The 17,055-nt window shown below is 41.4% G+C and overlaps 1 protein-coding gene across 6 annotated transcripts in view; it reads right to left on the bottom strand.

Moving 5' to 3' along the window:
• The window catches only part of chl1b (cell adhesion molecule L1-like b), a 59,224-nt gene extending 42,800 nt beyond the window's left edge, over window positions 1-16,424 (bottom strand). For all 6 annotated transcript variants that reach the window (XM_061041374.1, XM_061041379.1, XM_061041377.1 and 3 more), the window contains exon 1: window positions 16,269-16,424. The gene's annotated coding sequence lies outside the window, so the exon portion shown is untranslated. The remainder of the gene's footprint in view (window positions 1-16,268) is intronic.
• Window positions 16,425-17,055: the final 631 nt, after the last annotated feature.

Below are 17,055 nucleotides of genomic sequence, written 5' to 3'. Positions count from 1 at the left end.
TGTTTTAGCCAATCTGCAGGGACTGACACTACTAATAATTGCGTACATGTTGGAATAAAATCTAATGTAATTCATTTAAATGTTTCACAGATAATCAGCAACTTCAGTTTAGTAAAAGTAGCTTCTTTAGCGGCTTGTGAAAAATAATCAAGTTGGTGTGAAATTCAGTTATTTTCATAACTGTTCAAATGAGATTTCAGACAAATTGGAGGATACCATTGTTGAAGATACCGATGTTAAAAGTCTTACAACCAAAATGTAAAAAATTAGTTGCAAGTCTACAGAAACACATTTTAAAAAGCTTGTTCTGTTACTAATAGTGTTTTTTTTGCTGCTCTAGCTTTATTTTTGTAAATTTCATCATGCAATCACAGCTCTCTCCTTCTCTTAGAGAACATCCTTTCCAATCCCATACACTTAGTTCTGTAAATTGCGTACTTTAGCCATTAATATCTGTAATGGCCTCTCTTGCTCTCCATCACAGTCTTCTGTTCTGTCCTGCAAGGTGACCCCGAAATCGATCTGGTCCTCTAATGACAGGTCTAATTGTAATGAATGTTGTTTATTGCAACAACAGAAGCAAGGTTTGGTTGAAAAGAAAACTTGGCTCAGCTCCCGTAGCCAGTGTGGGTCAGCCATACGTAGCTCATGCTACCTGTATCGAGGCAGCTCCCATGTGCAACCAAAATGGTTTCTCCCAGGAACCCTGACTGGGTATAACAGCCGCTGCTTCGTATGGAGGATTGATCTCCTGCAATGAGTATTGATCAGGTTAGACAGAGCTCAGCTATTGGGCTAATCATCATCAATGACCCCCCCCCCCCCTCGATCTTCCAGAACCACATCGGAGTAAGAAGTTAAATCATAAATCATGCACCATCAGGGTTAAAATCCTGATGAATCCTTCCCAGCCAAAGAGAAAATAAAGTATTATCTAAGGAAAGAACAAATCTTCTGCCATGACATTAATTGATCAGCCAGTTCAGTGGCAAGGATAATAGGGAACCACATAATTTTAATTCTATCGATGACAAACGGTGGACTTTATTGCGAGCACTGAGATTTACAACGGGAAATTTCTCTGAAAGCTTATTGATTTATATTTGTACTGTACCTTTGGAGGAGGGGATACTGCACCAACCACCAGGAACTGGGCAACCACAATGACTGCTGGCTCTTCAGTGAAGAGTTCATTTGGCTGGCTAAAAATCTATACTGCCTCTACAAGGGGGGATACTATATCCGCCTTTGCATGTAATTGGAAAGAGATGGCCATGTAAAGCTTTTACCATGACTGAAGAAACAGCTTGATGAATGTGCCTTGTCATGGCCCAGTATTGATTTTATAACACTGCATTCAACACTTTCTTGCCAAATAGCAGTGATTTATAATTTTACCTTTTGAAGTTGGAGTATTTTTGGTTCAAATATGTTCATATAGGCATTTGAAATCTTGAATTGCAAAAGTGTTACAGGGACAGCACACCAAAATCACATCAATTTAACCACACCCATCCCCCAGTTTTAGACTGCCATTGCTGTGCGTCTCCCCTCCCCACTCCTGCTTCCCTACATTGAAATGAGAACACAACGGCGTCTTTCCCAGCCTCTAAATGAAGACAAACAAAGACAAACTCTCCAATTAGCCACCTTCTGTGATTTAAGGCTTGTTGAAAGAGGATGGAATAACTAATGCTTCGGTGATGGAGCTTCGGCGCAAACGTTTTGTAAGGCCCACATCCTTCAGGAACAAGACCACAAATTCATCTCTCTTAAATGAATTCACACTCTCAGGTCTCAGATGAGCTCTCTGAATGTGCCGAGGCAGCAGAACAGGGACAGCCATTAGTGTCTACAGCCGTGCTGCCTTAATGATGATGGCTGTGGACTTGCTGTGGTCTGCATTCTGGGACACAGAGCTCCTGGCTCTGGTCAGACAAGGAGGGATTTCCCAACCCGCTCTAATGTAGATAGTAGCCTGGCTACAGTCACAACACAAGGACCAAATGGCTGTGAACAACATCCCTTTTATGTAACTGAAGTACATACAGCATTGATCAAAGTGGGTTTTTTTCCCCAGTTTCCCCTTCTTTCATGCTTTACACAGCCTTTTAAGTCTTAAGTCTTTTATGTCTTATTATACAAGGAAAACAAGATAAGCCATGAATAAGGGCTGCATGATTAACCATAAAAAAAAAATCACGATCTCGATTCATACCTAGATGCGATCTCATTTTTAAATGATGGCGATTAACTTGTTTATATTTCCCTACGCTTTTAGAACAAGCTCTATGCTTTCATGAGGTGTTTACTGTTTTGCTCAACGACAATCCCAAGTGTTATATCAGTCACACGCAGCATAAAGCTAAACACACATTTAATCCAACGATCAGGCCGTAAACTAGCCTAGGATTGCACCGCGCCGTCTCTCATTTCTCTTCCTCGTTTGCGCGCTCCGCTGTCAGTCACTTATTACCGTAGCAACCAAAAACGTGTAGGCAGGGAGGAGATTGACGCTCTGAAAATGAAGCCGCATTTTTTTTTTCCCGCTTAAAAGTTGACTGAACGGGAGCGGCGTGAGAGAATCGTGATCTCAATGCTACGGGAAGAAAAAAAAATCATCGTGATTCACATTTTAGCGAGAATCGTGCAGCGCCCTAACCATGAGTCAGCGAAATCAAAAATAGCAGACTCCAGTAGGCGGCCGCAGCCTTCGCGTTGTTGCCGTCCACCGGGGGCAGTGCCGGAGAAGCAAAGCTGTATGCCTGCGTGCATTTAATAGACAGTTGGACAAACCTCTTGAACACAGCATCAGGAGGCTGAAATCACACACATATCGAATCAGCCACTGTGTGTGTGTGTGTGTGTGTGTGAGTGTGTGTGTGTGTGTGAGTGTGTGTGTGTGTGTGTCTACGTGGGTCTGTGTGTTTGTTAGGGGGGTAGAAAGTGCATCGTTTCCATACATTTTTTTACCACTTCTTGAGCAAAAAAAAAAAAAAAAAAAAAAAAACCTCCCCTGGTTCCTTTCAGTGCAAGTTTTGGGCATTTTAGACTGAGCATCAAAATGGAATCCCCCCCCCCCCCCCCACCTAGTGCTTATGGCTGTCTGACCAGTATTGGCCCCATTTCACAATTCACAGGGCTGAGACAGTCTAACGTGACTCTACTAGTAATGCTTACGCTCCTAGCAACAGTATGCTCCTCCAGCTACATGCAATATGAATCACCTCACAGTCTCTACAGTGGAAGAATTTCAATAATTCCTGCAATCACAGGTGGGCCACCACTTGTGCTACGAACATGCTGCTCCAACACGAGGCAGTATACAGAATATATTATTATTTGAACTCACCTCATAGAAACCCAGGGATACAATGGAGATTAAGCAAAATGCAGAGAGCTTATACTGTGTGAGTGACAAGAATTGAATAATTTGTCAAAAGGGTGGTGAAAATAATTACCACAAACATTTTTATCACTGACGCAATGTGTGTGTATAAAACGCTATGAGGTGCCTACAGCAGGTAACATCTCCCTAATGCGTTGGTTCAAAACACCCCTGCAGCGATTGTTTGAAAATCCTTTCTTCACTTTGTGCCTCTGTGGAAGCAAGACACACTCCCACAAAAGCTTGACAGAACCCATTGTTTTTTGTTGTGTTCAAATAGATCTTTACAGTATGTCGGCGTTTCAAAAGAGGAGGAAGGGTGCTACCAACTTCTTGAATAAGTTAGCTTCAAAGAAAGGAGGAGCAGCTTTTCAGAGTGTTGTTCTAACTTGAGAGAAAAAATGTCCACCGCTGCAAAAATCTACAGGAGGGTTCTTTAAAAAGCCACCACAGTACGTGTGTTGTCACTGGAAGCAACACAATCTGCTCTATTGTGTCTGCTAAAGGACTGGCCTTCTTAAGGAAGGCACAATGCACAGGGTTAATGGCACTGCTTCGGCACACTTTCGACCCCGGCTGGAATCCCACCACACTGCAGGTGGTAAAGAAAAAGAGGGGCTCACGTATTAAAGAGGCCTCTGTGTGTTAGTAATGACATTCGACACGGAACAAGAGAGGAAGACCTGCCCGTAACCTTCAAACTCACCCACACCTCCTCCACTGGCGAACCACGGGAGGAAGTGAAGCCATCTGTAACACAGGTCTGGCTACAAACAAGGAACCAGGGAACGCTCCCAGCAGAGGGATACGATCCAAATGTCTCAACAGCAGGTGAGTTACACCACACAGCACGGCCAAGGGGCCTATGCAGCACCAGTTAAAAAAGAAGACACACCCGGGGGGAATAAGACTTGTGGACAGCGTTTCCTAAGGGGATCTTGGCCAATGTTTTGCCCACTTTGCACTCTGAAAAAGCATAATAACCCCTGCATGACACGGACGCAAACTGTGGCTCAGCTGGGGGAAGGATGCCGTTAGAAAGGGATTACTGAGGTGTAAAATGGTTTTAAAAACAGGAGGCATTCGTTTGTTGTGCATCGCGGAGGGAAAAGCTCATGTGAATCCATCAGCTGTCAGGAAGCTGACACACCTCAGGGCTAATGGTGTCAATTAAACGTGCTGTCTGGGGTGATCTTGGCGAGCATCCTGTGTCAAACTGTCATCCCATGCGCACCGTGGTTCCATAAATTATCATGACCCCTGCAGAGCTGGCAGTCTCTTGTTTCCGACTATATTTGTAGGATGGATAAATTACAGAAGTGACATCACGTGACATTAAAGGGATAGTTGGGTATTTTTGAAGTCGGGTTGTACGAGACATTTGTCTATAGTAAGTGTATTATCCACAGGAGATGCCGGTCAGCTCGTCCCTTTAATGAAGAAACCTGAGGTAGTGTTGGCAGTACACCACTGCAGACAGGGCCATTTGTACCATGTATTTTAGCCCATTTTAAGAAAAACTGACCTAAAAAAATCATTGACGATATAAGTGTACACTATAGTTAGAAATATCTGAGTGCATGATTTTACCATCAGCAAGCCACTTTTTTAAATACTACTTCGGTGAACCACATACATGTTTCTCAGCCTGCAACGTGCTAGGTATATATTGTTCTAGTCAACATACATTTTGATAGCTTTATTTTGAATTTTGATATTACCGATCCCATATTGAGACAATATAAACATGACAGTCCATAAGACATTGGTGATCAGTACAGCAGGGAAAGTATTGTTTTTACCAAATCCCACTCGTAGCGCCCTGATTTCTTGGACATGGGCTCAAAATGTATAATCCTGCACCATCAGGTAACTTAGGATCACTACTGTCCTCCAGTTTTCATAGCAGTTTCCCTCTCTCTCTCTCTCTCTCTCTCTCTCTCTTTCAGACCTGTTGAGATCCATCTGCAGAAGTTTTTCCTCCTAAGGGCTCCCGTCCATAAAGGTAACCATTTGTATACAGGGAAAAACTACAAGGAAAATGGAGGCCCATTTTAGCATGGAAGGACATATAAGAATGTGTTAGAAAATGTGTCAGCCTGCATTACAAGCCAGTCTACATCAAGTGTCATAAGGGCCCCATACTGTGTGGCAGCAGAGCCCTGTTTGTTTTAAAAATAATCAAAGTCTTTAAAAACTGAGCGCCTTTCTGAATTCTCTGAGTCCCATTCTCTCTTCAATTTGAAGATATTTTTTTATCCTACTTTTGATTCATGAGAAAAGCCATCACGCATGAGGAACCAGTATAAAATCCCCAGTTTTGAGAGAGTTTTGTGAGACACAAGTGCTCTTTGGCTGGTGTGTTGCTACTGCACACGGTGAAACAAGACTATTTCACCGAGTAATAACCCTGCTTCTGTTATCATTCTTTCGGAAAATGCAAAATAATTATAAAGCTGTCGACAAAATTCTGTCACTCTCGCAACAGTTGCGTGAAGTCAATCTAAATGCAAATGTCAAAGTTAAAGAAAACAAACTACCTACTATACAGTACGTTATCTCTTGCAGTTGTGCTGCTAAAGTTTAAGACCACCCGGCTGTCTTCTTTGCCAGAGAGATGACACATTGCCTCTGGCTTGTGACACACTCAATAAAACCGGAAGGGTCAGCAGAAAGCCACAAGGAAGTCAGCATCCATCCAGACAGAAAAAAGCCTGTGTTATATGTCACATCAAAACAGATTGGAGTATTTCCAAACTAAAGCCCAGGATATCAAAGTAGGATTTCTCTCGGATCACCTCTATTGATCTGTTTTTGTTTCTCTAAGCCATTGCTTTGTGCCTTTAAGCAGTTTCCAACTGGCAAAGACTCTCACACTGAAATGTTGCAGGCTTTGTTCATACGCAGACTTTAGAAACTGAGCTAAAGATTCTGGCTCAGAACAATGTGGAGCCTGTTGTAACCTAACCAGTGCCTGAACTCTTGCAGCATGTAGTGAGTCCAAAACCACAGTCGATACAGATTCTAAGACTCAAGGGGTCTGCAGTAAAGATGCAATTTAATATTCTCTGATGAAAGAAAAAAAAGATCTAATATTCTTGTGGTTTTGATATTTTACAAGCATAAAATAATAATAAAAGTGTAAGAATTGTAATTCAAGTGTATCCGTATAAAAGAGGATTCTACATTGATTACATGGAGAAATCTTTTTTTTTTTAAAAGCCAACATAAGTTATAAGTGAGCTGCAGATATAAAAGCATTTTTCATCTTATTTTCAACAGGAAAAATCTGAGACAAATATCAGCTGCTGTCCCCCAACAGATCTGCATTTTCCCCAACATACCAAATTACCATTTGTCTGTTTATCACACGTTGCCTCTGCCACAGAACAATGTGACCGTTGTTTCCCTACATCACTCCATTTCAGAGATTCTTCTTTACGGTGTAGAATTTTTACGACTACTGTAAATTCATTCTTTTTTTTTACTGGTTCTTCAGAGGCATGTAGTTCACAGAGGATGACAGTGCTATCTTATTTGGCAATCAGAGTCATTAGAAAGACCTTGAACTTTCATTTCTGTAAAAGAAAAAAAAACAGCATCGAAAGCTGCATTTCAAGAAATGCCTCGAAATATTTACAGGAAGAACTTTTGGTAAGTTTAGTGATTGAACTAAATCATTTATTATTGTGAACTATTTCAATGTCAATGCAAATGCAAAATACTGGTTTAAATGAACCAAGATAGACATATAACTTGTTAAAGACAAAACATCGTCATCTACCTACTTGGTTTTAGACTGAAACAGTAATTCCCAGGTTCTTAGTACAAGGTTTTCCTGCAAGTATTAAAAGGAAAATAATTCCAGTTATATTGGTTACTGACATGTTTGGCATTTAATATTGAGCACTGCAAAGCAATAATTAGCCTGACATTAAGAGTTGTGCTCAGGAAATCTATCCTTCAAATGGTTAGGTAAAACAGATAAACAGTAGTTGCCTCTACCACAGGCCTCTTGTGTGAATGAGTCTGAAATGCACCAAGTGGAATTTTGCACCAAGCTATATCCATCTAGCCTCAACATCATAATAGCTCTACCAAACGAGAATGAAACCTTGATACTGGTCTTGTCTTGGTTCTCCCAACTCTCATTAGAACTGTAAACTGCAGAAAATGCTATAAGGTGAGACTCTTTGCGCTCAAATATGCGGCCATAAAGTCAAGTAACACAAAACTCTTTGGTTTTCACCCCCAAAAAAACGTGAGCTATAAAAAATTATGAGGTCAAGAAGGTCGGCAGTTCCGAGCTGGTTTGCGGGTCACACTTGTAAAAAGAGCAGACCTCCCCCGAGCTGATGGATTAATTTGGACTTTTACCAGCTTGGCAAGATCCTTTTACCGCAACATTTGGCCTCTCTGGAGGGGGGAGGGGCTTTTTACAGGTGACCCTAAGGACAATACAAAAACTGTTTTTTTTTCACATGATAAAATAAAAAAATACATAAAACAGCCAAATGCTTAATTACCTCATGCAGAAGAGGACTAAGGCTGCAGTGGGAATGGAAATCTTTAAATTCTTGTTTTCCCACGAGGACCAAATAATGGGGTCGTTTGTTGTCGGCATACTTCCCAGCTATGATCAAACCTAAATGACAATTTGGGACCAATCAATGCAGTCAGAAAAAAAAAAAGGGTTGTACTTGCTCATGTGTTAGCCCACTTAGCAAATTGACCACTTAGCAGCACATCCTCTTTGTTTCTGGATTCTAATCATGCTTGATCTGCTCTCTAATCTTCCATTTGGAGGATAGTGCAGCGCTTGACTCAGGGCTCGCTGGGCCAGTAAACAGGCTCTTTACTATGCAAAGCAGAGACTGGGGCTAGCATGTTTACACCGAATCAACATACGTGGAGCTACACTGGATTGGGGCTCCCAGTAGTCCAGTTACAGGACCCGGCAGAGTCCAACACTGTGTAATTAGTTCCCAGGGGGGAAGCCTCTGGACAAAGAATACAGCTGCCCTCACTGTCTCCTGTCACAGCGACACATATTATTCACCGACAGAGAGACGGAATGCAACACTTAAGGGACACATTGTCCCACTCCAATGATCAAGAACAGGTTTGTACAGCATAACATCACGTTTTTGAATCAGGTATATTTTTTTTCAAAACATGCAAAGGCAATTTGTGGTTTGTATGGAATTGTTAAATCATGTGTCATTGATTTTCAAAGGTTTTTACTATTCAAACCATATTTTTATTGACAAAATAACAACTCTGCCAAGGAAACAGTCACTGTAATCATTGTTTTATAACTGCATTGAAGCACAACTTATTGCTATTCACTAAATTTAAATACTTTGTATTTCACTCCTCCACACTATAACACGCTCTTAAATGCAGGGGTCAAGTCGCCCGGATATTTTCTGAATTTCTGAACCAAGATGGATAAATCTGAAGGCTGTCCATCTGTGTGACTGATTAGAATACTATGGACTATCAAGCGAATACCATTTAGTAATCCTCACTCGCAGCTTCTCCTGCAAGTCTGGCACTTGTGAGCTCGCTGAGGCAGGGGTCTTGAGCAAAATTCTCAAGACCCCTGCCTTCTGAAACGATGTGCGAGAAAGTCCAGCAAACACGCCGATGACTAAATGTTCAATTATTTTTAATTAAAACATTCTCGACATTCTCGACCTGAAAACACAGAATAAAGCCACTGCCGTTAGTGTACTGTGACACTGATGGAACTGAAGCGATGTGAACCATTATTAATTTCATTACTGCTTTTTCTGCTAAGACTTGCATTGCTTTGAGTGGCAAAATAAGCAACAATTAAACTACGTTTCAATTATGTAGCAGTCTGCAGACTTAAAAAAAAAAAAAGTCTAAGATCGAAGAGGTTGCTTGTGATGAGGCAGAGCAAAAGAGAGGTTATGACATGACTGATGATAAAATAACAGGCAGTGAGACAGACTGGGTCTGATCTTCTGTGTGGTGCGCTGACGAGGCTAAGGGAAGTCTATACGCACCATTTGGCAGTTACCCTAGCCTGCAGAAATGCTGTATCCGCAGCTAAATTAAAAATTACCGTGAAAGCTACCATGGCTTTTGTCCTGAAGGCCAAAATTGTTGATGTATTGTCAGCATACAGTAATGTAGCTGCTGCCACAGGCTGAAAGATTACACTCCTATAAGAACAGTCTTCCTGGCCCTTGGCGTTACATGTTGAGTGGGTTAGGGTTCGCACTGCAACGGAGAGGACCCTGAAACCATTTTAAATCCCTTATCACACAAAGAAAAAGAATAATGTGGTAAATGTGAATCACAATGCCAAGAACAGGCCAGTGCCCAATGAGTGATACAAGACAGCTTCAGAAATAGACCAGTCACAAAATTACCTCTGCAATTCATACTAAACCATCATCAGGTTGGTAAAACGTGACTTCATGAACACATAACTGCACATTCAAACAACGAATAAGCAATTCAAGACATTTTAAATATTTTAAATTGCCATTGGGTTCAATGACTGATGGGATTTGCTTGCCTTAAAAATGAAAGCTTTCGGAGGTAATTTGAGAACAATTCCATATATGCCAACCATGTTTTGCTACACACTTCCCCTTTTGAGACCACATAGCAACAAACGTGGGTCCTATAGTTCTCCTGTTTTTAATAATCAACCTACAGGGCTTTTTACTTTTCAAAACTGTTGAATAATACATAACTTTTATTGTTTATGGTATCAAGAAAGTATGAGCAAATGTTACAACCCTAGTGTCTATTTCAAAACATTTCATGGCTCCACCTCACCAAATAGAGAAAATCCAAGCCCTGACTATTAATAAATAAGCGTCCGGGTTTCTGCTATCTTTACAAAAGGAGTGATTTGGGATGTAGCATACTGAGGTTGTACTATTTCATCGAATAAACTGAGAAATATTACAAACATCAAAGCAACACATGAGGGGGTCCCTTCTGTCCCAGTTTGTCCTCTATGTCCCCTGCATGTCACATTGTGTCCTCCCCTCATCCTCTATGCCCTTCACCTTCATGTCCCAGGGGTCCCCTTGTGACGTTATCCATGCAGCCTCACACAATACCCTTCATGGGACACAAAGCCAATGATACCACCGTTCCTCTGCTCCATTCTCTACATTTGTCACTTTTATTTCGATGTTCTTTGTTCGTCTCACCTCTGTATGCATGACTTATCCCAAATTGAGACCCAATTGAAATGGAAATCAGCACTGAATCCCAGTGACTTCAGGGCAATAACTTCTTACTCTTTGAGGCATAACTGTCACTTTTGTGGTTCCTCTGAGAATCTTTTTCTTGTGTTTTCTCAGTTTTTTTTTTTTTTCCAACACAAACATTGGATTTAAGAAGATATGAACCCTGTGATTCAACAGTGGCGTTATAAATCTGAGGGGAAATGCAAGAATCAGGGCAGAACAATCGGAAAATGGGTTTGAAGCTGGCAGCAATTCACTGTGGTATTACAATTCTTATCATAAAATATCCTCTTAGGGTCTTCTTTTTATTGTTAATGCTTTCATGTTCTAAATTGACCGATTTAACCCGGCCCCAGTAAAATTGATTTATTTAAGATAAAAAATACTATTCTGAAGCCATAAGAGGCAGAATACCGACACACACCACTGACTTTACACTGAATCTGACAGCGAATGGAAAGTTTCTATGAAAGACACATTCATGAAAAGGCTGGAGGGAAGGAAAATAGCACAACAAGTGGAAGATGTGCGTAAATGATGTTGCTTTTCCGAAATAATAATATGTAAACACCAGCAACTACAACAGACGTAAAGACGGCTTTAGCTGGAAGAAAATCTGAGGAAACATATTCCAGTGTTGGGAAACAGCCTTTGTGCATCAGGGAATGGATAATGAAAAGCCAAAATATAAATTCAGGCATTTGCATAGCACAGTTTTTTTTTTTTACAACTGACCTGTCGTGCACCCTGCTAGGAAACGAAGCACTGAACACTCAAGATAACAGCGACCCTTACTGCAGGTTTGACCTTCAGTTTTTTTAATTTTACTGATTAATTGTCTGTGCGGCGCAGAAAGTCATCGATCATGTTCGCCCAGAGGCCAAAATGATGCAGTAGCCTGTTAAATAAGAAATAATAAAACACTGGTTCTTATGATAAGCACCTCTTAAATTATCTTTATATGTCCGTCCCCCATCAGAGGCTGCGAGAGTGAATCATTTTCAACACTCCTCAATCTGCACTCTGAACTCGTCACAGGTATCAAAACATCTCTGGTACAAAAAAGAAATATGCAGGCGAGGAGATGAATTTTTCATGTAGCCAAACATTTCCAGAAAAATACATGCCTTTCCGTGTGTCATCAGTGTCAAACATGAAAGAGGAGGGTTTCAGGTATGGCAGGGCTGCAGCACTCTCGACTCTGCCCGCAGCACAACGAGCATGAGTCGTCACTGTAATTGCTTGTAGCGCTCTGGTGCCTGAGCTGAACCTCGATTAGGGCCTTGGATTTGTACTAGGCTCCACACCTTTGCGTCATGTCTGCCAGTCTCTCAAGGATATACCATCAAACAACTCAAGCCCAATCCTGGTGTTTGGACACTGCTTCATTATCAGCGTACATACAGCTTAGCTGAACGAGTTTTAGAGCTCAGCTTTTCCCATCGCCAGCAGCAAGCGAAATACAAAACAAAAAAACCAAGCAAGACACAGAAAATCACTCAAGTCATTGGAAGACGTTGTTTGTGATTTCTATCCTAATAGCCATCTGTTACTCCAGATGATCCGAAAAACTGAACAGATTAGAAATACATCTGCACAGACTGTGCACAGCTAAGACCTAGATTTCCATTTTAGAGTAGTTTTAATAAAGAAATTAGCAGAAATAATGCATCATATGTTAATCATCATATGCCTCAGGCACACTGTTGCTGATACGCCGTTTAGTGGCATCACCAAATGTTGATGATCACGAAAGTCAAGAGTGATCAGGACGCAGTTTCTGATTCTTACACAGAGTCACAACACCTCAAAGACCCCATGGCCCTCTGGGAAATTGGTGGATTTATTTTGAATGAACCTGAAAAACATGCTTGATCCCCCCCCCCCCCCCCCCCCCTTTGTGGCCTCTATGCTTATGTTGCGTACTGTATGTGCAGTTTGCAATCAACACTAAACTTGTATTAAAGAAGCAACCGTACTTTTATTCAGGCGGAGAAAATAAACAAACTTCATCGTTTTCCGTCTCTATTTTACTTCCTGCTTTAATTGCCAGTAAAGCTGTGATCTGAAACCCTTCCACTACGACGATTTAAAAACAAAATGGAGTCTACTTTGACTGGAGCTGATAAAAAAATAAAAAAAAGATCTATATTCAGATTTTGACCCCCACGGCTAAGACGTGAGTAAGACCACCACAGTCGTGGATTAGAGGAATTAAACAGGAATAATTAAATATTATTTTTCGGAGTGTTTCATGACTATTTGGTGCAGAAGCACAAACAAACACGCCTACACCTTAGAACTGCAGGAAGGCATACAACTGAAGTACACTTTTCCATTATAAGAATACGATCTGTGTGAGCTCAGCTCTGACCTCAGTCAAATGGACACACCGGCAGCTCTTTAAATCAACAACAAAGAGAGAGAGAGAGAGCTGAAGATACAGACGAGTACAGCAATGAAACCTTGTTGCTTCCTTTTTTTACGTCCTAACCCTCACACCCTGTGCACTGTTGTCTGAGTGCTCCAAACTAACAGTATACAGATGATGTCCTGACATATCCTGAGCACAGTGAAAAGAAACAGTTAATTCATGTAAAATTCATTGTTGTCCTTAGTTGCATCTTTACAAATGTGTTAAAATTGACTTATCTGTATCAACGCTGTGTGCAGGTATCACGGGACAACGTTGCTAGTGTGAGTGCGCCCCTTAAAGCTGAATGTTCTCTCTTACTGTAGTTGTTGGCTAAAGGCGATATCTGCAGTAAACACTTAATGTCACTTCATTTCTGGCTCTAAACCGGAGACGCGTGTCATTGGTCCTGCTCAACATTGACACCAGTTTGAGCCAGGAATAGAGAGTGTGTGTGTGTGTACATGACTGGTTGATCTGTATTTGACTGTTGCCATCATCTGCCCAGGGACAACAGGTGGAAATGGCTAGTTAGCTAAATCTGGTACAAAGCATCTTTTCTCTTCTCACTGATTCCAATGAACTAAACAAGCGGCCCGTGCTTTTGTAATTTAAAGCTGAGGTGTAGATTAAGAAGTACAAAAAAAATAAAAGCTCCTTTCTTTAATGTTAGCTCTTTGAGTATTTAGAAAAGCGCTATATAAATCTAATGTATTACTAAGCTGAAAAAAGACTGCCAGCTTTCAAATGCCAAGTCCTTTCTTATATTACACAACTATAGTCCTAAAGCAGGATTCCAATATTTCACCGGGTCTTAAGGTGAACAGTGTTGACCTCTTGGTTGATCTTAAAAAGGTAGCCAATCAGTTGAATACAACTTTTTAGTACAAAGAGAGTTATTCTTAATTATGACACAGCGGTGTGGAATTCACCCTTCTGGTTGGTCTATCACAGCATTTTAAGGGTTAATGTGGATTATAACAGCTGAGTATTCTGACTTTAAGGGTCTCTCTCTTAGGTTTTTCCACTCTCACTTTCAAATTAGGGGTCAAAGGTGAAATGCTGTTTGGACTTAAAGCGCAGTGAGGTCCGTTATTAATTTGTTTTATTGGGCCTTGAACTGTTTCGACTGATCAGCCACTGATGCTGCAACTCATCTGTGTGGACATACCAGAAGACATTTGGTGGCAACTCAGTATGCCAGCCACTAACAAATGACGAATGAGTCCATCGGCAGCTACAAAAGACGTTCTGTTTGCCGCATTTTGTAATCTAAATGATTAAAAGGATGAAAAAGGTCCATGAAATGCGTCAGGTCAGAGCTGCATATTAAGTGGTGAGAGGACCGGCTGCTGACACGGAGCGGCTGGGAGATGGTCGACACTTTGCTTGTCCAATTACTGGCTCTCGCTCAAATTGTTTGGTGAGAAGCATTCGACCTACTTCTGGACACAAAGCACCACTGCCCTGAATACAGAGAGGCTGGGGACCACGTGTGATGACAAGTGCCATTAAAGGCTCTTGTCTTTGGCCTAGAAATTAAATGCAGGCAACGACATGATTCCTGATCATTCTGGCTGTGGACATATGTGCTCATATGGTCTGACCTGATGGGATTCGCAAGAGACAACATGAACAGGCTCTGCTCGACTTGAAGAGCAGCTCGAGATGATTTCAATCACTAATAGCGGTCTGACCTTCAGAAGGTCTTTGTGATTGACATTTAACAGAAGCTGCTTTATCAAAGGGAGGACCAGCACTTCTAGTCCATCCTGTGGCGTGGTTAAGAGTCGTGGAGTGTATTTAGCAACACCCTTCATTTTTGGGAAAATGTACCTTTTACTATTTCAGACAATACATGCCAATTTTGTCATGAGCAATACAAGAGAGGCGTCACAATTAACATAAATATCAAATTACAATAAACTATGAACCAATTCTCTGTTTCCTGGGATTCCCTCAGAGGCATAATCTGCAACAAGAACACTGAGGAAGCCAGCATTTGAATTCTGCAGCACACAATGTGTGATCAATTTGCATAGCTTGTAAATATTCATATTGAGGGAATCTCTGTGCTTACATGATAAATATCACTTCTAAAGCTGCGACGTGTCAGGCACACAAAAATCTTCCTTACACGTCGCCAACAAGGCAACAATGACAACACCAACTTTTTAAACGTTGACGTCATTTTACTGTGATTTTAACATCACAGATTGATGCTTTAAAAGTCATTCTTGCCACCTGGTCTTGCTTGTGTCACACTTGAGCAACAGGATAACATGTTTGATAGGAGAATTCTTACATGTGTTGAGGAATAAAGGGAGAAAAAGTAGGCTAGTTGATCTTTGAAAACTTTTTTTCCCTTCTTAAATGTAAGTGCTTGAAATGTATCAACATTCTCCTCGTCTTATTCTCTAGCTTTAAACAACAGTGCACGTATCTCAGTCTCTAGTTACACATGGCATGATAACCATTACGTTTTCACGCTGTAACAATAAATCAACAGATGCCGTTTCTACAAATAGCCTACATCTGTGTTTCACGCTCCCTGCCAAACCATTCCCGTGTGTCTGTCAAATCACAGACCAAATACAAATGTATTGCCAATAGGCTTTCTGTTCACCATATCAAATGACAAGTCATGATTCACTGCTGCAGCTCAGTGTTCAGCCTGGAAGTCATTGATAAACAGGCTGACATTATCACTGGGTGATGGGCAGTGTAGTGGTAAATTCAAGAGTGTGATCTCCAGTGACAGATTAGAATCAGGCATCACAGGCACTCATAAAGATAAGGACACATTAGATGTCTGCTCAGAACGATTTCTGTCATCAAAGGCTACAACCCAGAAACATTGAGTTCATCTCAAAACGGTCTGAAAGCTTTCAAGTATTCTATACAGGGTATAATAAACCAGGTTAAACAGGGTTAGCCCTCATCTGGTTCATCACACTACATTCACATTGCTGTTTGTGTCCAACTTTAGGTCTCATTACACTACACCAGTCCCCAAAAAAAAAAAAAAAAGCTAAGAAAATCAAAAGAGCAGTCCTGGCTTCACTTCCATCCACCTGCCGCGCAGAGGAGCACCGGCTCGGTCCTCTCAGGTGTCACTTCAACGTTATCCACTGAAAGCTCCGCGTTGGCTCAATTTGTAACAAGTGCAGCAACACTCAACAGTGTTATTCAAAAAAAAAAAACACATAAATAATGAAAAACTCACCTTCAGGAACAACTCATGTCCGTGGCAGCCGTTCAGAAAGTTGAATTTTGCATCCACCGCTGGAACAGAGCAGAGAGGGAGGTTTCACTGTTCACGTAGCGTCGCCTCGCCTCGCAGCTTCGGTCTGAACCGGAGTACCTCCCCTCCCCTCCTCCTGCCTCGGATGCTACTATCGCTACACCCCCGCCTCCGTCAGAAAAAGTAATAGCGGTTTTTTTTTTCTTCTTCTTCTTCTGCTCTCCTCCACAAAGAGAGAGAGACTCAAAGAAAAGAAGGGACCCTATCGCAGTCAATAGGTTTTTACAAAACCCCCATGGCAACGCAGAAATACCGTGAGCAACTTCCCCACGTTGTGACCGGGTTAAAGCGCTCCCCCAGCTCCCCCAGCTCCCCCAGCCCCCCAAAAAACAGTGACAGCGACATTATTCCCAAGCTCCAGAATGAGCAGGTTTAAATGGGGGGCGGAGGAGGACAGGGGAGCACCGAGGCTTGAGGATGCTGCTGAATGAAGGGAAGAAAACATTTATTTTTTGTAGGCTTGATGCTAGCCTACAAATTCCCCCCACAATTTTACACACTTGCTGTTCTATATGCTGTTATATCCCAATTTAAAAGTGTGGTTATTATACATGTTTATAAGTTAACATTTAATTGTTTTTTTTATTTCTACAAGGCCTAATTCTATTTATTGTTGAGTGGGCAATAAAGTGGACTACAGCACCGTGGTGTCTATACTCTTCTACACGCTGTTCTCTCATTAGGGCACTGGGAGCTGTAATGTTGCTGT

The sequence above is a fragment of the Labrus mixtus genome, chromosome 7 (genome assembly GCF_963584025.1).
Source record: "Labrus mixtus chromosome 7, fLabMix1.1, whole genome shotgun sequence".
Lineage (NCBI taxonomy): Eukaryota > Metazoa > Chordata > Actinopteri > Labriformes > Labridae > Labrus > Labrus mixtus.
This window is presented reverse-complemented; position numbering and strand designations above follow the sequence as displayed.